Source organism: Rhinopithecus bieti, unplaced genomic scaffold (assembly GCF_001698545.2).
Source record: "Rhinopithecus bieti isolate Rb0 unplaced genomic scaffold, ASM169854v2 scaffold_5101, whole genome shotgun sequence".
Taxonomy (NCBI): domain Eukaryota; kingdom Metazoa; phylum Chordata; class Mammalia; order Primates; family Cercopithecidae; genus Rhinopithecus; species Rhinopithecus bieti.
Window position 1 is genome coordinate 2,101,759 of NW_016804853.1, and position 23,731 is coordinate 2,125,489.

Here is a 23,731-nt window from a genome sequence, read left to right on the forward strand (position 1 = left end):
CGATTCTCCTGCCTCAGCCTCCTGAGTGGCTGAGATTATAGGTGTGCACCACCACATCCAGCTAATTCTTTTTATTTGTAGTAGAGACAGGCTTTCATCATGTTGGCCAGACTGGTCTCAAACTCCTGACTTCAGGTGATCCACTTGCCTCAGCATCCCAAAGTGCAGGGATTACAGGCATGAGCCGCCGAGCCCGGCCTCAATTGTCTTTCAAACATTGGATGGATAAATAAATACATACATTGAAATACTATGGAACAATGAAAACAAGCTCCTGATACTTTTATGAATAAATCTCATGAACATAATATTAAGTCAAGCCAGGCGTAATTGAATTACTGCATATTTCTAGCTATATAAAGTTGCAGCATAGGTAAACCAATCTATAATGTTAGATGTCAAAGTAAGCTTACCCTGTGGATAAGGATAGTCTCTGGGAAAAGATAGAAGTGGGTTTTGGGGGTGTTGGTAATATTTCATTTTTTTGTTCACTTTGGGAGTTAAATGCTTACACTCACTTCACTAAGGAAAGAACATCATCTTTGAATTCTCACTCCTATCGGAGGATTCTAAGAGAAGCTAGTCAGGAACCATGGTGGATCTTTTAAGTGAAAGAATACTGTCCAGGGGTGTGACGTGAAACAAACACCTAGAGCAAACAGAGTCACTTAACACAAGCAGCCACTGCTCCCACCGCCCCCCAGATCTTCCTGGCTTTGCATGACCAGATGGTAGAGGGCCCTACCGTGCCACCCCTTAAGTCCAGCCTTGATGGTTTTTTGAAAATTTTTTGATGGCACCTCAGATCGGGGTTAGCTTTGCTTCCTCCTCACCCTACTATTCAGTTTCTTGACACAGACACAACTTACCTTGCCTGTAATACAGTGCATCTGTGATTCAACAATTCTCAGCCACCACTCCCGGCTAGCCAGTTCTGAGAGTGAGGACTTTGTCAAGTGATTTTGGAAAATGAAAGAATCTGATCGATTTTGGCTAAATGTTCAACTTCTCTAGGATGTCAAACTAAACTTGTCTATGGCAAATCAGGAAATCAAGACCTATAATTTTGGCGCCTAACTGGCTAAACTTCTGAAAGGCAGGAGGCTGAAGTGGCAGTGACTAGAGAAATGGGGATTAAATGAGAAGATAGCAGTCAATGATTCTCCTGACCCAGGAATTCCAGCACTAGCTGTAAACTTTACTTTGAATAAGTTAGACTCAGAGTATAACAGAAAACAACTTTATTTTTTCTTATCCCTGTCCCTTCAAGCCTTCTGTGAAAGTGATTCTCAAGGTGTGGTCCCTGGGCCAGCAGCATCAACATCACCTGGAACTTGTGAGAAACGAAGATTCTCAGGCCCTTCCCTATACCTACTGAATCAGACATTGGGTGCAGGGGGGAACACCACAATCTGTCTTTAAGGAGCCCTCAAGGTGAGTCTAGGACTTGCTAGAATTTGAGAACTGGCATTTTGTTAACTTCAGTCTTCAGTGTATGTGTTAGAAGCAAACAGGCTTGTGGTATAGCTTAGTATTCTTTAGTTTCAGATGCAGGGGAGAGATATCTAGCAACGAAAAACAATCAGGACAATTAAGATGTTTCAAAGAGTGTTCAAGGCACCAAAAGGTTGAAAGGACCTTAGGTTGCACATTAATGTCACCAGAGGAGATTTTTTTCTAAATGTTCCTCATCCAGACCTCATCCTCAGAGATTCTCATTTAACTAGTTCTGGGTGAGGTCACTTTATTTTTTTTAAGTGCCTGCCTCAGTAGGTTCAGTCTGCTATAATGGAACACCATTTGTGGAGTGTCTTATAAACAATAGAAATGTATTTTTCATAGTTCTGGAGGCAGGAAGTCTGAGATCAGGGTGCCAGTGCGACCACATTCTAGTGAGGGTCTACTTTCCTGTTCATAGATGGAATCTTCTTGTGACTTCACATAGTAGAAGGGGCAAGAAAGCTCTCTGGATCTGTTTTATAATATCACTAATTCCATTGATGAGGCTGTTGCATTTGTGATCTAATTATCTTCCGAAGGCCCCAACTCCTGAAGTCATCACAGTGTGGGTTAGATTTCATCACATGAATTTTTCAGGGACACAAACCTTAAGTCTATAGCAGTGTCCCTAACCCTACCAATAATATACAGCCAGGGTTATGAATTAATAATATTGATCACCAAAACCCTTATGCCTGCTGTTGTGATTATTCTTGTTTTGGAAGAGTACTTCCCAGGCCACTGGTTCCAGTATTCAGGTTTATGTTCACCTTCATATCTAATCAAAGTCTTTCTTCCTGTGATTTGACCCATTTGGATCAAATATTCATTGATTACCTGCAATGTAACCAGTGCAACTATAAAATGGGTATCCATCACCTCCCATCTGGTCCATGTGGTTCTCATCTGGTTTTTCAAGAGTATGAAAGAGCTTTTTTGTGTGTAGATGAGTAATTGGAATTCTGGGGTGAACCAGTGCTGAGTTTGTGTGCCAGACCCCACCCTGATTGTGAATGAAGTGATCGTGAGCAAGTAATTTAGCCTCATCCGTCAAAGGAGACTAATACAGTACCAACTCACAGTACATTGTAATGAGAATTAAACTAGCATGCGCAGGAAGTTCTTAGCTCAGGACTTGGACACTGGCAAGCTCTCAGTGTACAGTTGCATTTCTGAGGGCACCTTGTTGCAGGCCTTCAGTCATGTCTTCACCAGCTGCCCTGGAATTAGACTCTGTGAGCTCAGTCCCTAGCCCAGCTCACACCTACATGCAAGCCCTATGATCACCATGTTATGCAACCTCTCTGAGCCTCAGACTCTTCACCTGTAAAATTCTCACCTGATATGAGAGTTAAATAACTCCTAGAGATCGTTTAGCCCAATGCAAATCATTTTTCAACATAATTTCATAGACTGATAGCACTTTAAATATCATTTTAGGACAATTATTTAAGATCTTTCTGAATTTCCATCCCTGTGTTAGGCCATTCTTGCATTGCTATAAAGAATTACCTGAGGGCCGGGCGCGGTGGCTCAAGCCTGTAATCCCAGCACTTTGGGAGGCCGAGACGGGCGGATCACGAGGTCAGGAGATCGAGACCATCCTGGCTAACACGGCGAAACCCCGTCTCTACTAAAAATACAAAAAACTAGCCGGGCGAGTTGGCGGGCGCCTGTAGTCCCAGCTACTCGGGAGGCTGAGGCAGGAGAATGGCGTGAACCCGGGAGGCGGAGCTTGCAGTGAGCTGAGATCCGGCCACTGCACTCCAGCCTGGGCGACAGAGCGAGACTCCGTCTCAAAAAAAAAAAAAAAAAAAAAGAAATTACCTGAGACTGGGTAATGTATAAAGACATTTTATTGGCTCACATTTCTGCAGCCTGTACAGGAAGCGTGGTGCTAGCATCCACTTGGCTCCTGGGGAGGCCTCAGGGTGCTTTTCCTCATGGTAGAAGATGAAGTGGGAGCAAGCAGTTCACATGGGGAATGCAGGGGCAAGAGAGAGAGTAGTGGGGAGATGCCACATACTTAAACAGCCAGATGTCACTAGAACTCACAGTCATGAGGACAGCACTAAGCCATGAGGGACCTGCCCCATGACCCCACTTCCAGCCTTGGGGATTACAATTCAACATGAGATTTGGCAGGGACATATATTCAAACTATATCAACCCCCTAGATTACTGACTTTCCATTAAGTTAGTATTTGGGTTGGGATTGGGGTTGGGATTAGTGTTGAGTTAGTATAAGGATTAATTTAGACATAATTAATTGTGTTCCAGGGGATCCGGATGCAGGAGGAAGCAAGCTGACTTTACCTCTTGCCAGTTTCCTCAGTCCTGCCTGATGCTTCTCATTTTTTCCTACTGGGCTTTCACCTCCCTTCTCCCGCCAAGATATCTTCTTCCTTTCATAGCCCTGTAACTCTTACTAGCAGTACCGAGAGATGCAGCCCTGGTGGACAAGTACCTCACCTTCCTTTAGCTCTAGACAGACTTGATCTACAATCCACCTCCAGTTGCCCTTCCTTGTCTCCTTACTAAGAACTAAATCCTCCTGATGCTCCGAAAACATGCCACTTCCCTTCAAAGGTGGTTATACTCTTTCAAACCCCCTAAAACCTCCTCCTTCCTAATGGCTTCTAACTTGAGAATGAATACCAGTCATTCTTTTGTCTCTGCTTAGAAATTAAAACATCCTTTAATCCCATCTGTGAAGCAACCAATTCAATTAAATTTTGAGTTAAGTGCACATGAAGCATAATCGAGAAAAGACAAGAGAAGCTTGCCTTAAGAAATGATAAGGAATTCTTGGTGACTGTAGGACTACATGCATTGTGATTTTCTGCATTCCAAATGTGCCTGCTATGCATGAGTCACACTGTCTTATGCCACTTTGTGCAAACTGTTGTCAGTGTTTCCGGGCTGATTTCCCTATATCTGGGCATGAACGACTGTTCAGGATAGTTAATGGGAGTTCCATGTGTTCCCTGATTGGAGAAGTACTGAGGGAAGAATTAAAGGGATTATCCTAAATGCATTCATTAAAAAGATTTGAATGGAGTCAGAAGTCTAGTGTGATTCAAACCAGAGCCAACATTTTTCTTTATTCCCAGATCTCACTAGCAATGTATTATGAAACAATGATTTTGCTGGTAATCAGCTACTAACTAATCCAGGTTGGTGTTGTCAACTTCTTGGGTTACCATAAAAAACTGTTATATCTTAGAGCAGATCCTCCCAGTGGTCCAGCCCTTACTAGCTTTCCCAAATTAGTTGGACTTCCTGCGTTTTAAGGTTTGAAGGTCATGCAGCCTAGCTCTTGCTAAAGCATGAATTCCCTCTGCAATATCTCCCTATGTGAATATCCAGGCCATTCCGGAAACCTGGTAAGGCCGACTCCATTTAAGGTCTTTTTAAGGAGTAAAGGCTGGTCTGAGAAGTACTGAATGCTGATTAAAAACACAGTGGCTCTTCCCATTCAATAATCAGGCCTTTTTGGATCCTTACTGCAACATACCTGTTTCCATTGCCATGTTCCATCTTGCCAAATTATGAGTCCACTCCAGCCCCAACTTTAATATGAGCCTTCAATGCCTCTGTTCAATGACCCCTGTATGCTATCCAAACCAGCTTTGCTTCCCTTGGATCCTGTTCTGCCTGCCTCCTGCCCTCCACCTCTACTTATGTGGAGGAATTAACAGAGCTGATGACGTGTCTGCCCTGTCTCCATTTAAGAGAATCAACCCCATCACACCTAGCAGGTCAGCTCTGGGATCACTGCAGGCAGGGAATTCACCCCCACAGGGGTAGCTGATTATATATTGAAGACCCCTGATTATTACATTTCCTTTCTAACACTGAGCTCATGCTGCATCTCTGCAGTGACAAGATACCATAGTGATTAAGCACAAGGGTTTCAATGTCCTACTGACCTGGGTTCTGACCCTAGCTCCACCACTTCCTTGATAACCAGGCCTTTGCCAAACTGCTCAATCTGTCCACACCTCAGTGTTCTAGTCTTTAAAATGGAAATGGTAGCAGTAAGCATTTTACAAGGATGTTGTGAATATAAATGAGGATATCTATAAAGCATTTGGCAGCACGTGACTGGCATACACAGTTTTTTACATTTTTCTTGTCCTAGCTGGGTTGCTGTTTTTATTCTGCTTATTCCTCTTAATCTTTCTCATTAGAATCATGTAATAAGTTCAAATCTTCCAAATAACAGTATTTTATTTTCTTGAAGACAACCTTCATATACCACCAAAGGATGAGTTTCTTTTACGATGAAGATTTCTAATACTTTATTCATTTATTTTGTGAAACAGATTTTAATTCCTTCCATATAATGTAGAGGATCATAGCATGTGTTATAGACTCAGACAAGGGGAGTTCAAATATAACTTCCACTTCTTATTAACTGCAGGAATTTAAGCAAATCCTGTAGTGTCTCCTTTGATAAAGGTAGTCTAATTTTGAGTTGAGGTTTTTTTGAATGTAGTCATATCCTTCTCTTTCCCACATTTAACTTACCATCAGAACTCCAAGTATTTTTCATATATGTGACATATTTTTGCAATTGGTGTTTATTTTAGGAGATGGTAAAGTCAAATAAGGGGTGGCAGGGAGGAGGAGTAATCTTACCCTGGGATCCCCTAAAGGGAACAAGAATAGGGGAAAGTCAAGAGGAGCAGGAGACAAAAGAGCCCAAAAGATAGTACAATATCCTACCTGCCTCTACATAGCAGCAGATATGACTGATTGCCAGATCTTGTAGGTCCACCAGTTTCTGAGAGGCTGCAATATAAACAGTTGCTTCTCAGGACCATGCGGAAACGAGATGTATTGATCTACTGATGTCAGTTTCCATTTGCAAAGGCTTGCTCTATGGGACATTGATTCCTCCACACTTCCAAGTTGTATATGCATGGACACCGATACGGTGTGGCTGTGTCCCCACCCAAATCTAAAATTGTAGCTCCCATAATTCCCACATGTCATGGGAGGGGCCCAGTGGGAGGTAACTGACTCATGGGGATGGGTCTTTCCTGTGCTGTTCTCATGATAGTGAATAAGTCTCACAAGATCTGATGATTTTATAAAGGGGGGTTCCCCTTCACAGGCCCTCTTGCCTGCTGCCATGTAAGATGTCTCTTTGCTCTTCCTTAGTCTTCTGCCATGATTGTGAGGCCTCCTCAGCCATGTAGAACTGAGTCAATTAAACCTCTTTCCTTTATAAATTACCCAGTCTCAGGTATGTCTTTATTAGCAGCATGAGAACAGACTAATACAGATGTTAACCAGATCATCAGCTATCCAACTCCCAGAAGGAAGAAACAGGTGTCTGATGCAGACAAGGAATGGTCAGTTGTGCCCATATGAAGCTGATCAGAAAATATAAAGTGCTTGTCACATGAAAAACAGTTAGGACTAGAAAAAATGTCCAGGACTCTGGAGACCAATGAGATGAAGATCCTGCCTATATCAAGGTATATCACAGGTGTTGTTATACTCATACAACTGATGTTTTTAACCTACATTAGGGCTACACGCGTGCCTATTACATGTCTTCTTACTAATTTTACTCTCCTTACAACTTCACGATGTTGTGTTGATTCTGTCATTCAGTGTAGTCACCATGCCTAATATACTCACTGCAGTGTTGCATCTGGGTCTATGAAACACTAGAGAAAAAATGTTGAATGAGATGGGACCCTGTCAGGCATTTCACCTTAGTGTTTTTCATCAGGTTTCTATAAGTTAATGACAATTTATCCCTTCACTGAAATTAAAGGAATCTCAAAAATCACAAGAATTTCAAAAAATCACCCATTTTGCAGTATGGCCCCTCAAATATGCATACATAGCACCAGCTTTAATAAAAGGAAATAGCCATTAAGCTCTTCTAGTATTTAGATTTCTCTCAGAATTGGCTTAACTATTGTCCCAAACATATCCAACCTTTGCCTTCCAGTCGTATGAACCAACCATTTAGTCGTCGGAAGAAGTTTCATGCAAATACAGCATCAAACTGAGTAGACAATAATTCCTACTTTATATGACAGAGCTCCTCATGTTTGATCTAATCACTTTCATGAAGCTTCAGCAGCAAGGATACCAAAATTCACGCAAGGCTTACAAACACTTTGAAAGACCTTTAAGCACATAAGAATCCCCTGACATTTTATTTTTATAAACATTTCCATGTAAGTTATACTGATGTATTTATATAAATATTTCTATGTATTAATCCTCCAATTGACCATTTTTAATAAAATATTAAAAGGATGGAAATATTGGAAATCCCATTTATTGGGACTATAGAGTAAATATAAATAATACAATTTTATTCACTGTATCTCATAATGTATGACTATTTTGTGTATTTTTTCTCCTTTTAACTCAGTTTGAATTCAAATATTGAGAAATGCACCTTCAGCAACAGACATTGTTTAAAAGTTAAAGGTAAAAATACAATATACAAAAATGAGATTCCATCATTATAGCTGATGAATAGTTATATTCCTTTCCAGGAATGAGGAAGTGTCCATGGTAAGGAAAGTAATGAAGTAAAGAAATAAGAAAGCATTTCCTTACATTCTTCTTGCATACCTTAAATATAACTTGGCAGGGAGTTCTTCCAGATTAATTTCCATGATAAGTCATCATGTTATCAAGTTCTAGAACAGCAGGAACATGTCAGCCCAATTGACTCTAAGTGGTACCTAGCCATTCACAAAAAGGCATTAATAAATCTTTTGAAGACCACAGGTGATGCAGAGCCTCTGTCATTTTATTTCAGATCTATCAACATTCATTCTGTTTGCTTACAATTGACAAAACACTCTTATGTGCATTGCCTCATTTGCTCTTCACAATTATCTGGTGAGGTAGGCAGGGAAAACATAATCCTTATTTTACGAATGGATAATCTGAAGTTAGTAGTGATTGTGTTCAGCAGGTATTTGACTCTAAATAAATAAAGATGAGAATATCTGGGATATTACAAATGTGGGAAATTTTACAAAAGACGCATAAGTGCATATTGAGATTTAAGATTGAGATTATTTAATTTTATTTTTTGTTGCCTCAAATGGAATAGACAATAGAAGTAAAATACTGAACATTTTCAGTGTATAACAGTTATCACACAGTGAACTACATTTAATGGTGTTGTACATGTACTAGTTGTCTAAAAACAGCATTGGTTAATAGAACATGACCAGGAAAAAATATCATTAAATGGAAGATATTTCTGACACTAGAGAGATTCTAAGATGTCTTGGGGGAAAATAAATCATAAAGATATTATCTCATTTGTAAACATGACCTCTTCCTCAACTCTTATGCCTAATGGGATGCTGCTAAATGTTTAACAACCAACTCCAGGGGGAAAAAAAAACCCTGACTTGAGCATTTGCCAACTTCTAGGGTATAAATACTCTCACTACGACTGACTTCCAGTTACTAATAGTTTAATAACTGGCTCATAAAACTCCTGCACATCTGGTAATTGGTTCTCATAAGCTGGTACAAGCTGGCCAGCACACTACCATGTACAGTGTTATAACTGACCACTGAGCATGTCCATGTACAAATGATAATCATCTAAGACCTCTTACGCCAAAATCTGAACTCCTGAAACCCCCTGTCTCACAGTCCCCTAACATATGTACCCCTTCTGCCTGTGGTCTTCCCTGGCTCTGTTAATGACAACCCCATCCTTCCAATGGTTCGCACCAAAATCCCTGACACCATCCCTGATGCTTTTATTATTCTCCTTTTCAAATCTGTCAGAAAATCTAGTAGGTGACTACCTCAAAATACATGCAGTGTCCAGTCACCTTTCATAACCTGCTAACACCCAGATCCAAGTCATTACAATCTCTTGCCTGGTTTATTGAACTAGCCTCTTGTATTTGTCAGCATAAAGCTCCCTAGAGCTGTAATAGAAAATGGTAAAAAATATCCCTGACTCTCAGTGGCCTAGCATGGTAAAAGTTTATTTCTCATTTACGTCACTATTTTATACAGGCTGGGGGCACTCCTGGGTAGTGCTTCTCTACCTAAGTGATGACTTAGGGACCTGCCCTGCTTCCATCATATGCCTCTACTGTTTGAGTTCTTGGCTTCCAGCCCCACAGGCCGAAGGGAGCATATAAAAGCATGAGACCTTTAGGAGGCAGATCTGGAAAGAAGATATATCCATTCACTTTCTGTTGTCTACTTCAAGACATATGACTCCACCCAGATACCAAGGGGCTGGAAAATGTAGGCTTCGTGTGTACCTGGGAGGAAAACAAAGCTGTTTTGGTCAACATGTAGCATTGTATGTATCAAACCTCCTAAATGATGTCTCTGCACCCAACCTTGTCTCCTCGAATCTGTTCTCAACACAGCAGCAGCTGAACTACCTGTTTCATGATCAAACTATAAGTCAAACGATACACTCCTCTGCTTAAAACCACCCAGTACCTTTATAACTCATGCAAAGTTTTTAAAAAAAAAACAAGGTACCTCAATGACTGTAGAGGCACCTCATGGCCTGGCTCCTGTTTCTTTTCCAGTCTCATTTCCTACAACTCTCCCCTACACTCATTCTATTCCAACCATGCTGAAATCTTTGCTAGTCCATTGACATGCTAGGCACACTACTGCCTCAGCATCTTTGCACTGGCTGTTTGTTGGATACCCTTTGCCCACATATCTACATGGGTAGCTCCCTCTCCTTCCACAAATATTCCTTCAATGTCACCTTCCTTAGCCACCCTATTTAAAAGGTCAATTCTTGTTCAGTTCCCTTTACCCCATCTGTATTACTTATCCACTTTTCTGCTTTACTTTTCCCTCTAGCACTTAGCACCTTCTAATAAATAATTTACTTAATTGTTATTTAATTATTGTCCTCTAATCCTACTAGAATTTTCTTTTAATTTTTTTCTTTCACTGACCACATTTCTACTGTTCACACCTAGCAGAATTTAAGGGAGTTCAGTGTATTTCCTTACTGTGATGTCCCAGAACCTAGAACAGTGCCTATAGACAATAGGTATTCAATAAATATTTGGTTAATGAATGAATAAATGATAAGTGAAGTTAAAATGTTTTCTTATGTAGTGATCCATTTTGAAAATATTAAGTATTGAAGGATTTTTGCCTTTATCAAAAGCCTCACAAATGAAGACAGATGATGTAATTAAAACCCATAATAATATGGTGTAGGTATTATCCAAACTATTCTCATTGGATCACGTTATTTATTCTTTACAAAATTATAAGGAGATCGATACTATTCTATCCTATTTTAATGTTAAGACTAGGCCAGGTGCAGTGACTCACACCTGTAATTCCAGCACTTTGGGAGGCCAAGGCAGGAGGATCACTTGAGCCCAGGAGTTCAAGACCAGCCTGGGCAATATAACAAGACCTCATGTCTTAATTTAAAAAAAAAATTAAAAATAGGCTGGGTGCAGTGGCTCACACCTGTAATCCCAACACTTTGGGAGGCTGAGGCAGGCAGATCACCCGAGCTCAGGAGTTCAAGACAAGCCTGGCCAACATGGTGAAACCCCATCTCTACTAAAAATTTAAAAATTAGCCAAGTGTGGTGGCACACACCTGTAATCCTAGCTACTTGAGAGGCTAAGGCAGGAGAATCGCTTGAACCTGGGAGGCGGAGGTTGCAGTGAGCCGAGATCATGCAGTTGCACTCCAGCCTGGGCAACAGAGCGAGACTCCGTCTCAAAATAATAATAATAATAATAATAATAATAATAATAATAATTAGCCATGCGTAGTGGCACGTGCCTGTGGTCCCAACTACTTGGAAGGCTGAGGTGGAAGGATCACTTGGGCCCAAGAGGTTGAGGCTGTGAGCAGTGATTCCACCATTACACTCTAGCCTGGGCAACAGAGCAAGACCTTGTCCCAAAAATAAAAATTTCCTGGAATACAGGAAAAGTCATTTGCCCTGGGGTTATATGCCTGGTAAGAGGAAGAGTGGGGATTTGAATCCATAAAATCTGACCCCAAAGTAAAGCAAACTAGATATCGAGATTGAAACATTTCTAATGTGTGTTTACAGGGAGTAAGACTTACTTTAAAGTGAATGTTAAGCCACTAATTAGCTGTGTGACCTTCAGCACATCTGAACCCCTTTGGATCTTAGTTTTTCATCTGTAGAGGGGATATTGATACAGATCACTGTAGAAGCCTCTTCTGGCTTAAAAATTAATGAATAAGTATCTTGCCGAGGGCCACACAAGCAGTAAATAGAAAAGCCACCCCTGAAAGCCACATCTTCTGAGCTCTCTCAGGGGCTTTTCTACCATATCCTGTGGTGTCTGCTGTGAGGAATATCTCAGACAGGCAGAGGCACTGAGTGGCTGAATAGCACTCAAAGTGAGTAAATACAAACAAAATCATGACACAAAAGAGGTGCAGACAATGGTTGCTATAGCTGATTTTATCTTAAATGTATTTCCTTTGCAACGACTAGCACATCAACACTTGATCCTGTGCCTCACTTTCCTTAATCGTAAAGTGGAGTTGATGAAACGACTAGGTCCATGATGGTTGTAAATGCTAAGTGAACTTAGACATGTGAGCACCTAAATCGTGATAAAGTTATTAAAAGTCTCTTCTGCTCTAACATTCGTTAATCTTACTGCCTGGAGTCATCAGGTTACATGGGATCTGAATCCAGGTCAGTGTGCCTCCTGGAGTCATTCCCCTCTATTGGCACTCAATATGAATATATCCCTGTGCAACTGGGAAGAAATGGATAGAGAACAATGAAAGACAACTGCATTGCTGAGTGTGAACACATGAAGTTTTTGTCCTCTAACAATGCTTCTCTAATGTTTTTTTCATTGGACTAAACGAGACAGATCCTACTTTAAAATGTGTAAATATCTAAATGCATAATGATTTCATGGGCTAAATAAATACCAGTAATCTCATAATGACAATGGACATATTATAGACAGAACCCATGATCCATGATATGCATTATTAGTTTTTACTTTTGAATTATTACTTTTTACTTATGAATCCATGCATCATATGCTTGATTTTTTATTGATTTTGCAATAACTACATTTTCCTGAAACTAGGCACCTGATTTCAGAAAACTAAAAAGAAAAAAGGAAATAGAGGTCCTGGAATCTGTATTTTTAAAACTGTTGCAGTTGGAACTATTTTTAACAGCTGACCATATACTCAGATTTAACTCTACCTATGTATTCTTACCACTGTATTTCTGGAAACTCTTAAATGATGAACCAAGCATTTGAATACCATGTGTTACTGAGTTCCTGAGGGCTGGGACAGTGTCACATTTAGCCTTATATCTCCAATAAGTATCATTTGTAAGTGCTTCATAATTATTAAATTGGTGAGGGTTAGAGTGGTAGATGGATGAATAGTTAGATGGACATATGGATGCTTGTATGGAAGGATAGGTGGATGTATACCTGGATGAATGAATGTGTGGGTAGGTAGATGGACAGATGGATGGATGGACAAATAGACAGAAAAAGAGTAGATGGGCAGATGGAAGGCTGTATATAATGAACATTGGACTCGTGGTTGGGAAACCTGGGTTCTAACTTGGAATCTTTAGGTAACTTGCCTCTACTGTTGGATAAGACCCTTCTCATTTCTAGCCCTCAGTTTCCTCACTTGTAAAATGCCTATGATTCTATTAGATTTAAAACATAACTGAATATTTGATTCAGCTCCCTCAAGTTGGCCTTTAAACATGCTCCCACCTGAAAAGAAATAATTTTCCCCATGTTTTGTCTCTGTATCTTCCCTCATTTATAAGACAATTCAATTCCAGCTACTGAGATTTAGATAATGAGATGGAATTTATTGCCAGTGACCTTACCAATGAGGTCTAATGGCTGATATCAGGAATTCCCTGCTGAAAAGGTTTTTATTGCTTTCTGCTGCTGAAGCAGTTGAGTATTGGATTATTTGCCTTAAAGTTCTGGATTCATCCTCAAGGAGTAGGAAGAGAGAGTGGAGCAGAGATAGGGCACAGTTGTCTCTATGAGCACTGAGTTTGGCCATCATGACTGGGAGATAGTTGGATGTGGCTGTGAAGAAAGCAAGCCCTATTCAGAATTACAAGGCTTCAAACCCTGGCTCAGCCACTTGCTGTGGTTCCCTGGACAAGCAAGTCTAGAATGCGGATAATAATTAAGGCCGGGTGCCACGGCTCACACCTGTAATCCCAGCACTTGGGGAGGCCGAGGCAGGCAGATCACCTGAGGTCGGGAGTTTGAGACCAGACCAACATGGTGAAGCCCTGTCTCTACTAAAATACAAAACTTGGCCGGGCATGGTGATGCATGTCTGTAATCCCAGCTACTCAGGAGGCTGAGGTGGGAGAATCGCTTGAACCCGGGAGGCAGAGGTTGTAGTGAACCGAGATTGCACTACTGCTCTCCAGCCTGGGTGACAGAGTGAGACTTCCTCTTAAAAAAAAAAAAAAAGAGAGAGAGAGAGAGAAATAATTAAATCTACCTCACAGGATGGTTCCTAGGGTTAAATGGAAGAATCCATGTCAAGAACTGAGCATAGTGCCTGGATCATCATAAATATCTCATAAATGTAAATGTCAGCATCATCGACATATTTCATTCTAAACTGGGATGGTATGTATTAGTTTCTGCATTGTTTTGTTTTGTTTTATTTGAGATAGAGCCTTGCTCTGTTGTCCAGGCTGGAGTGCAGTGGCACAATCTCAGCACAATCTCCACCTCCTGGGTTCAAGTGATTCTTGCACTTCAGCCTCCCAAGTAGCTGGAATTACAGGCATGCACTATGACGCCTGGCTAATTTTTGTATTTTTAGTAGAGACAGGATTTCACCATATTGGCCAGGCTGGTCTTGAACTCCTGACCTCAAGTGATCTGCCCACCTTGGTCTCCCAAAGTGCTGGGATTACAAGGGCTGTAGGTATTAGTTTCTTAGGGCTGCTGTTACAAATTACCACAAACTGGGTGGCTTAAAACAACAGAAATGTATCCTCTCACAATTCTGGAGGATAAAAATCCAAAATCAGTGTGCTGGCAAAGCCATGCTTCCTCTGAAAGCTGTAAGGGGGGACCCTTCCTTGTCTCTTCCTAGCTTCTAATGGTTGCTAGAAATCCTCAGGATTCTTTGGCTTGTAGCAGCATCACTCCAACTTCTGCCTCTGTCTTCACATAGTGCTATTTTCTGTGTGTATGGCTGTGACATGGCTTACTTATAAGGAAAGTAGTCGTTTGATTTAGAGCCCACCTCGATCCAGTATGACCTCTTCTTAGCCAATTACATCTGAAAAAACTTATTTCCAGGTAAAGAGATGAGTCACATCCTCAAGTTCTAAATTGACATAAAATTTTGGGGGACCCTATTCAGTCCAGTATAGAAGATTCATAGTCTTGCCCTCACTTTATCTCCTTCCCCACCATATCTCTATTTGGATGTCCTATCGCCCTAGAAACTTCCAGTACTATTGCGAGTTTGAAACAGGCAGCATAGGCATCTGTCTACTAACCCTGGGTGCCTCATTTGATAAAGTTAAAGTAGTCTTCTAACTCCCTACAGGGTTTTTTTTTTTTTTTTTTTTTTTTTTTTTGTCCTGTAGGATGAAAGAGTTGAAACTAACCCTGAAACCCCTTCCAGCTAGGTAGCTGTAAAGTGATCTTTTTTGCGCTCCAATTATCCGTGAGTGTTCAGAGGGACACTAATTTGTATAGTGTTGATCACATGTGAAAGGAACAAGATTGCAAATACTAAGTAAGCATTTTCAGTATTTTGATAAATGTGTGAAACTCCTATGGCAGGTGCAAGAGAAAGTGCCAATTAAAAATTAGCTGCCATGCACATTTATAGATTGTGTTGTTGACTCCAGCATTTCACTGTTGCCTATTAAAGCAGGAGTTTGACAGGTAAATTTCCTCTACTGGATTTTTCTATAGGTCAGAAAACAGTCTTGCACAGCTTTTGAAATCCATCCAAACTGTTTAATGAGTTTTCTCTTGGCTATAGATGCTATAATTCAACCTGTTTTCTTTGTTAAAGAAGTGTAAATATGACATTAGATGGTGTTTAAGAATCCCACAAATACAAGCTTTCTTTGGAAAGAAAAGTTAAAGGTCACCTGTTCACTCTAATCACATTTAAATTTGTGTCCCTGTAACATCTTTGTCAATATGTCATTCATGTAATGTGTACCCAGAAGCTCACTTCTCTAGGGACAGCTCTGACCATCAGAAATGTTTTTTTGTTAACACTTAGGATAAATGGAAAGTGCGTGATTTGGTCATGTAAATAACAGAATCATTTTTAGGCATTTGAACACCATCTTTAAGAATCCTGGTCTCACATGATGCAGCTCCAAGATAGTTGCTGCTTACACATTCCTTCTCAAGGTGTAAGGTATAAAGTGTGCTGGGATTCCAGTTTGAGACAAGGATTTTTACCTGCACTGCTAGCCCTTTTCTCATACATTGTAAGATCTTCACCAGCCTGTTAATACAACACTTAACCCTACACCTTCAGAAAACTGAGAAGCAGCTTCTCACCAAAAGGCTGCAGAGTCATTTAGAGCAGCGAGTCTCAAATGTGAAAGTGTATATGGAGTACCTGGGATCTTGTTAAATTGCAAATTCTGATTCTGAAGATGGGGCCAGAGATTCTGCATTTCTAACAAACTGTCATGCAGTAATAATAAGTCGTCATAAGAATTTATGGAACATATCTGGATTTGGGTTCCAATCTGAATAAAAATAAAATTCTATATTTGTATTAGTTTCCTGCAGCTGCTGTAACAGATTATGACAAACTTGTTGGCTTAAAACAACAGAAATTTATGCTTGTACAGTCCTGGAGGCCAGAAGTACAAAATCAGCTTCAATGGGCCAAAATCAAGGCATTCGCAGGGCCAGGCTCCCTCCAGGGGAACAAGGGGAGAATTTGTTCTTGCCTCTTCCAGTTTCTCATGGCTGCTGGTATTTCTCAGCTTGTGGTCACACCACTTTAATTTCTGCCCCCAAAGTTATATTAGCTTCTCCTCTTCTGCTGTCTGAAATCTCTCTTCCTTCCTTTTATGGGGATTCTTGTGATTATATTTAGGGCTTACCCAGATTATTCAGGATAATCTTCCTATTTCAAGATCCTTAATTTAATCTCATCTGTGAAGACCCTTTCTCCATATGTTAATATTTATAGGTTGCAGGGATTAGGACCTGATATCTTGAAGGGGCCATTATTTAACCTACCATGATATTCCTCTTGCATATTGCAAACTTCTTGGGTGGGTTCCAAATAATGGTACCAGAACTTCAGGTTCAAGTCAGACCTAGAACTCTGTTTCATTGCAGGTAATGGAGGAAGTTTTTCTTTCCTGTACTTTCTTGTGCGTTCACACACAGTGCTTCAAAGCAACTTGCTTGTAGATATTCCTTCTTTTACTGTTTTAACAGGGCATTTAGGGACAACATCTCCCAATCTGTTTTGTTTTAATCCGCGTAAAGGTATAGAAAGACAATACCAATAAAATGGATTCTGACATGAAGCCAGGGGGTGCACATTCCAAGTATATTTTAAGCCCTCAGTAGCCAGCTTCGTAACTGAAGATTGTTGAACAGAAAATTTTAGGAAGGAGGAAACATATTTCTACATCGACTTTAGAGACAGAACTCCTAAGGGATTAATGTTGGCTCTTATATTGAGTAGCATGCTGTTGAATTTACATCATTGCATGATGTTTATTTGTTCATTCATTTATTCATCCATGTGTTATTAATTTAGCCAGCTTTAGTTTAGTGCTAGGCTAAATTAATTGTTAATTATTAATTTAATTAATAATTACATTATTTAATAATAATTTATTATTAAATTATTGTGCTAGGGGCAACAGAAACTAGAGAAATGTCAAGATATAGTGCTTGCCCCCAGGATGCACATGCAATATGTACTTAAACCAAGGCCAAACAAAAGAAGCTGTTAAAGATATTGAGATTTTTTAAATATTTGCTTAAAAATGTTGCTTTAGGCCGGACGCAGTGGCTCATGCCTGTAATCCCAGGACTTTGGGAGGCTGAGGCAGGCGGATCACAAGATCAGGAGATCAAGACCATCCTGGCTAACATGGTGAAACCCCCTCTCTACTAAAAGATACAAAAAATTAGTCGGGTGTGGTGGTGGGCGCCTGTAGTCTCAGTTACTCGGGAGGCTGAGGCAGGAGAACGGTGTAAACCTGGGAGGCGGAGCTTGCAGTGAGCCAAGATCGCGCCACTGCACTCCAGCTTGGGCAACAGAGCAAGAATCCGTCTCAAAAAATACTGCCTACTCTGGAAAGTCTGTAAAACCATAATGAGCCCTTCAAAGAGGGTCATGCTAATGAAAAACAATCATCAAAACATATTACCATGCAGCATTAATATTAAAATTATATCTGCAGGTTCATAGTTCATGTCTAATTCTGAAATGGCATTGATTTTCTCATCTTTATCAATTGTTTGGAATAGGAATAAGTTATGCTCTAATAAAGCATATGGTATCATATATCTCTTGGAAAGCAAGGACAAACAGAAAGAATTTGCAAATAAGTTCTGAGTTTATGCTCATGTGTATATGTTTTCATCAAACTCTGAGGACATCTTTTCTGCCCTTTACTTTGACTCAGATAATTCTTTAAGGTCTGCTAAACTCAAGTTCATTTTGAAAACATAGAGAGTGTAATCTAATCGCCATTTAGCAGCAATTAGCAATCCATCCTTTAAGGGATTCTCAGTCCAAGTCCACTCAGTGGATAATTGCAACAATTAACTCCTCGTACCTTTCTGTAGTTTTGGACAAGCGAGTCTTGCTTTCATTAGCAGAAGTCTCGGTTTGATGGAGACCAACCAGTGCTGAATGTTGAAGCAGAGATTTTTTTTAAAAATAGATTTTAAGATGACTGTTTTCAACTAACCAGCATCCACAGGATCACTTTTTATTTTCCTCATGTTATGTAAAGTTTCTATGATGACATAGTAGCTCAGAATTCATTCTTCCTACTGAGAGAGCTGTCCAGGTGTGGGTGCATGTTTGTGCATATAAGCCAAGGATAATTACATGGTGAGAAACTGAAAACATGAGAAATCTCTCTCTGATGATATAGTTTGTTTATCCTGGTTTCTATGCAGAATAAAGTGATATTAGAGGTCTCGAGCATAGTGTAACCAAAGACAAATAGGTGTAAAACGTTTAGTGAGATTATCTCTGATATGAATTTATTCATTCAAGAGATGAGAATAAATTGGATGATGATGATGATTGATAGATAGTAGATAAGTAGAATAGATCACAATAGATATATAACTGGTAGATGATAAATAGTTGTTATATGGATGGTTGGATAGATAGATATTGCTCGTATGCTTACTATGTGGCAGGCACCATACTTAGCTATTCTCATTTTATACTTACAACAACATCATGAATTTGGTGATGTGCATTTTACACATTAAAAAAGGCTTAACAAGTAAATTTCCTAAGAGTTTAGGAAGTGGGGTTCTAGAATTTAAATGTGGGCAATGTGACTCAGAAAGCCAACTTTTTGTTCATTTATTCAGCAAATATTTATTGAGTACCTGCTGTGTGTCAGGAACTATGCTAGACTGCCGATCCAAAAATCAAACCCATGAGTAAATAAGGAGTTGCAAATCATACTAGTGTTGGGAAGGGAAAGGACCAGTACTAACACGCAGAAAGAAGGTGGGTGTCTGTGTCATCTGAGTGGTCAGAGAAAGCTTCTCTGAGGATGTGACATTAAAGCTGAGTCCTATGTCACAAGGAATGAGCCACAAAGAAGACCACTGCAAGCAGAGGGAACACCTTATACAAAAACTCATGGGCCTGAGGAGGCTTCATGGAGGAGAACGAGATAATTTATTCATTATCCAAGCCTGGAGAGACTTTTACCAGCAGGGAGGGTTTTGCATTTAAGCAGAGCTATTGAACTAAGATGTGGTAGGACAGAGGGAAAGAAGCAGAATATTTCTATTTACAGCACTATGTCTGGGGCCCTTATTTTATTTTATTTTTAATGATACCCACATTACACAGATGTAACGGGGTCCTTCTCTTGAGCATACAATTCAATGACAGAAGATGCTAAAGGATTTAAAACTCCTTTTAATATTATCAAGTTGCATTGATTTTGTACTTTTTTCCTGCTGGGTGTGGTGGAGGACAAAGAGTGCATCGTGTAACTTATACCCAACTGATATGGTTTGGCTGTGTCTCCACCCAAAGCTCATCTTGCATTCCCACATGTTGTAGGAGGGACCCAGCGGGATGTAATTGAATCATGGGGTCAGGTCTTTCCCCTGCTGTTCTCATGATAGTGAATAAGTCTCACAAGATCCGATGATTTTAAAAAGGGGAGTTTCCTTGCCCAGGCTCTCTTCTCTTGTCTGCCGCCATGTGAGACATGTCTTTCACCTTCTGCCATGATTGTGAGGCCTCCCCAGTCACATGGAACTGTAAGTCCATTAAACCTCTTTCTTTTGTAAATTGTCCAGTCTCAAGTATGTCTTTATCAGCAGCATGAAAATGGACTAATACAGTAAATTGGTACCAGTAGAGTGGGGTGCTGCTGAAGAGATAACCAAAATGTGGAAGCAGCTTTGGAACTGGGTAACAGGCAGAGGTTGGGACAGTTTGGAGGGCTCCACGAATACAGGAAAATGTGGAAAGTTTGGAAGTTCCTAGAGACTTGTTTAATGGTTTTGCCCAAAATGTTGATAGACATATGGACAATAAAGTCCAGGCCAAGGTGATCTCATATGGAAATGAGGAACTTGTTGGGAAATGGAGCAAAGATGACTCTTGTTATGTTTTAGCAAACAGATTGGTGGCATTTCCTCCTGCCCTAGAGATTTGTGGAAATTTGAACTTGAGAGAGATGATTTAGGGTATCTGGCAGAAGAATTTCTAAGCAGCAAAGCAGTCAAGAGGTGACTTGGGTGCTGTTAAAGGCATTGAGTTGTATAAGGGAAGCAGAGCATAAAAGTTTGGAAAATTTGCAACCTGACAATGCGATAGAAAAGAAAATCTCATTCTCTGAGGAAAATCCAAGCAAGCCAGCTGTAGAAATTTGAATAAGTAATGAAGAGCCAAATGTTAATCCCCAAGACGATGGGGAAAATGTCTCCAGGGCATGTCAGAGGTCTTCATGGCAGCCCCTCCCATCACAGGTTTGGAGGCCTAGGAGGAAAAAGTGGTTTCATTAGCCAGACCCAGGGTCCCTGTGCTGTGTACAGCCTAGTGACTTGGTACCCTGCATCCTAGCCACTCCAGCCATCAGTGAAAGGGGCCAACATAGAGCTCAGGATGTGGCTTCAGAGGATGCAAGCCTCAAACCTTGGCAGCTTCCATATGGTGTTGAGCCTGCCAGTGCATAGAAGTCAAGAATTGGGGTTTGGGAACCTCCATCTAGATTTCAGAGGATGTGTGGAAATGCCTGGATGTTGAGGCAGAAGTTTGCTGCAGGAGTGGGACTCTCATGGAGAACCTCTACTAGGGAAGTGCAGAAGGGAAATGTGGAGTTGGAGCCCCCACACAGAGTCCCTACAGGTGCACCACCTAGTGGAGCTGTGAGAAGAGGACCACCATCCTCCAGACTTCAGAATAGTAGATCCACCTACAGCTTGCACTATGTGCCTGGAAAAGCCACAGACACTCAATGCCAGCCTGTGAAAGCAGCTGGGAGGGCTGTGCCCTGCAAAGCCACAGGGGAGGAGCTCCCCAAGACCATGAGAAGCCACCTCTTGCATCAGTGTGACCTGGATGTGAGACATAGACTCAAAGGAGATCATTTGGAGCTTTAAGATTTGACTGCCTTCATGGATTTCGGACTTGCATGGGGCCTGTTGCCCCTTTATGTTGGCCAATTTCTCCCATTTGGAATGGCTGTATGTACCCAATGCCTGTACCCTCATGGTATCTAGGAAGTAACTAATTTGCTTTTGATTTTACAGGCTTATAGGCAGAAGGGATTTGCCTTGTTTTGGATAAGACTTTGGACTGTGGACTTTTGAGTTAATGCTGAAATGAGTTAAGACTTTGGGGACTGTTGGGAAGGCATGATTGGTTTTGAAATGTGAGGACATGAGATTCAAGAGGGGCCACAGAATGATATGGTTTGACTGTGTCCCCACCCAAATCTCAATTTGAATTCTCACATGTTGTGGGAGGGACGTAGTGGGATATAATTGAATCATGAGGGCAGTCTTTCCCCTGCTGTCTCGTGATAGGTAATAAGTCTCATAAGATCTGATGGCTTTCAAAAGGGGTTTTCCTGCACAATCTCTCTTCTCTTGTCTGCCGCCATGTGAGACATGCCTTTCACCTTCCCCCATAATTGTGAGGCCTCCCCAAGCCACATGGAACTATAAGTCCATCAACCCTCTTTCTTCTGTGAATTGCCCAGTCTTGGGTATGTCTTTGTCAGCAGTGGGAAAATGGAGTAATTCACTAACTAAAGCATTTTCTCATTAAACATTTGAGTCATCCATCCCACTGGCCCACATGAAGACTATGGTGGACAGAACAGGTGATTAGTGATGCAGTCTGAGGTGCATAGAGATTAACCTCCAGCACACAAGCCAGGCACTCTGCTATGTCCTAGATGTGCTAAGATGGGAGGTCCTAGGGGAGCTTTTACTGTGATGAGTTTAAAAAGTCAAGTAAACAAACAAGAGCTTAGATCGGAGATCAGCAAACCATGGCAAAGTCCAAAGACCAAATCCAGTCCACATCCCTTTTTGTACAACTGGAAGCTAAGTATGGTTTTTACATTTTTTAAATGGTCAGAAAAAATTTTAAAATAATAATATTTCCTGGTCCATGAAAATGATATGAAATTCCAATTTCAGTGTCCATCAATAAAGTTCTATTGAAACACAGCCACACGCATGGTTGCTTTTGAGCTACAGTGACACAGTTGAGTAGTTGTGACAGAGACTTTATATGGCCTGCATTATTAGAAATATTTACTTGCTGGCCCTTTATAGAAAACGTTGTCTGAGCCCTGGTGTTGGTAGTTGAAGGGGCCATGAGCATATCACAGAGGGCACATAACTCAGATGCAAGGATAAGGGACATCTTCTTGCAACTCAAGTTGCAGTTGGCTCTTTAGCATAAGAAGTGAGTTAGGTAAGAAGGAGCAGGAAGAACACTCCAGGGATGAGAGAGTAAATGTGTTCCCTTGTTTATGACATAAAGATAGTGACTCTTGAAAACAGTTTGCCAACCCCAAAGACATGAAGACAAGCAAAGATAAATAAAGATAAGGACTTTCAGTCCTAATATACTTCCAGTATATAGCAGTGTTGTAACCTAACTGTATACCAGTGCCCTTTCACCCACCACACATACACACAATGTTGGTGACATCCCATTGCTGGGCTCAGTTCATTACCAAAGAAATGACACAGGGAACAAAAGCTATAAATTCAGAGTTCAACTCTGGATGCTGGTGAGATCTGGGAAGGCTCCACGAAGGAGGAGGAGGAAGAGATAGGATCTGTCCAGACTTTGTAAAATCTGAACCAGAAAGAGGGCCTGCCAGATCATCAGTACTACCTGAACAAAGACTCATCTTCCAAGTAAGTAAATTTGTTTCCATTTAATTGTCTGGGGGTCCTTCCCTCAACCATATGATTCAATAGAAAAGGATTTCAAAGGATTTAAGACATTCTTAATGTTCTGCGGTTTGCACAGAAATTGCGCTTCTCTGTGTGTGAATTTGAGGGGAGGCGGTCTTCAAGTAAATTAAACCTAGTCTTGGCATTTTCTCATTAAATACCTGAGCAGCTCAATCCCACAGGCCTATATAAGGACCACGGTAGACAGAGCGGGTGATTAGCAGTTTCAGAACCATCAAAAAGATGCCCACAGTACCTGACTTTTAATTAATAACTATTCTGCATCTAGCCATTTATCTCACGCATCTGGGGGACGTTGAAAAGTATTTCTCTCCACATAGCTCCAGTATATCAAGGTTGGGGCTGAGCAAAGCTGATATAAAAATTATGACCAGCAGGAAGTTACTGAAAACCCTACACCTCATTTTCTACTTCTTAAACTTCAAATCACAATTGTAAGTTTGACTTTAAGAACATTCTGGAATTATAAACAAATATCTTAAAGAGAAAACTACATTTAACTATTTCTTTTTTTTTTT

At 40.6% G+C, this 23,731-nt stretch overlaps 1 long non-coding RNA gene across 1 annotated transcript in view; it reads left to right on the forward strand.

Moving 5' to 3' along the window:
- Positions 1-1,264: 1,264 nt before the first annotated feature.
- LOC108528731 (uncharacterized) overlaps positions 1,265-23,731 on the forward strand; it is a 23,580-nt gene continuing 1,113 nt past the window's right edge. Inside the window, exon 1 of the long non-coding RNA XR_001885275.1 lies at positions 1,265-1,434. This is a non-coding gene — a long non-coding RNA (uncharacterized LOC108528731). The remainder of the gene's footprint in view (positions 1,435-23,731) is intronic.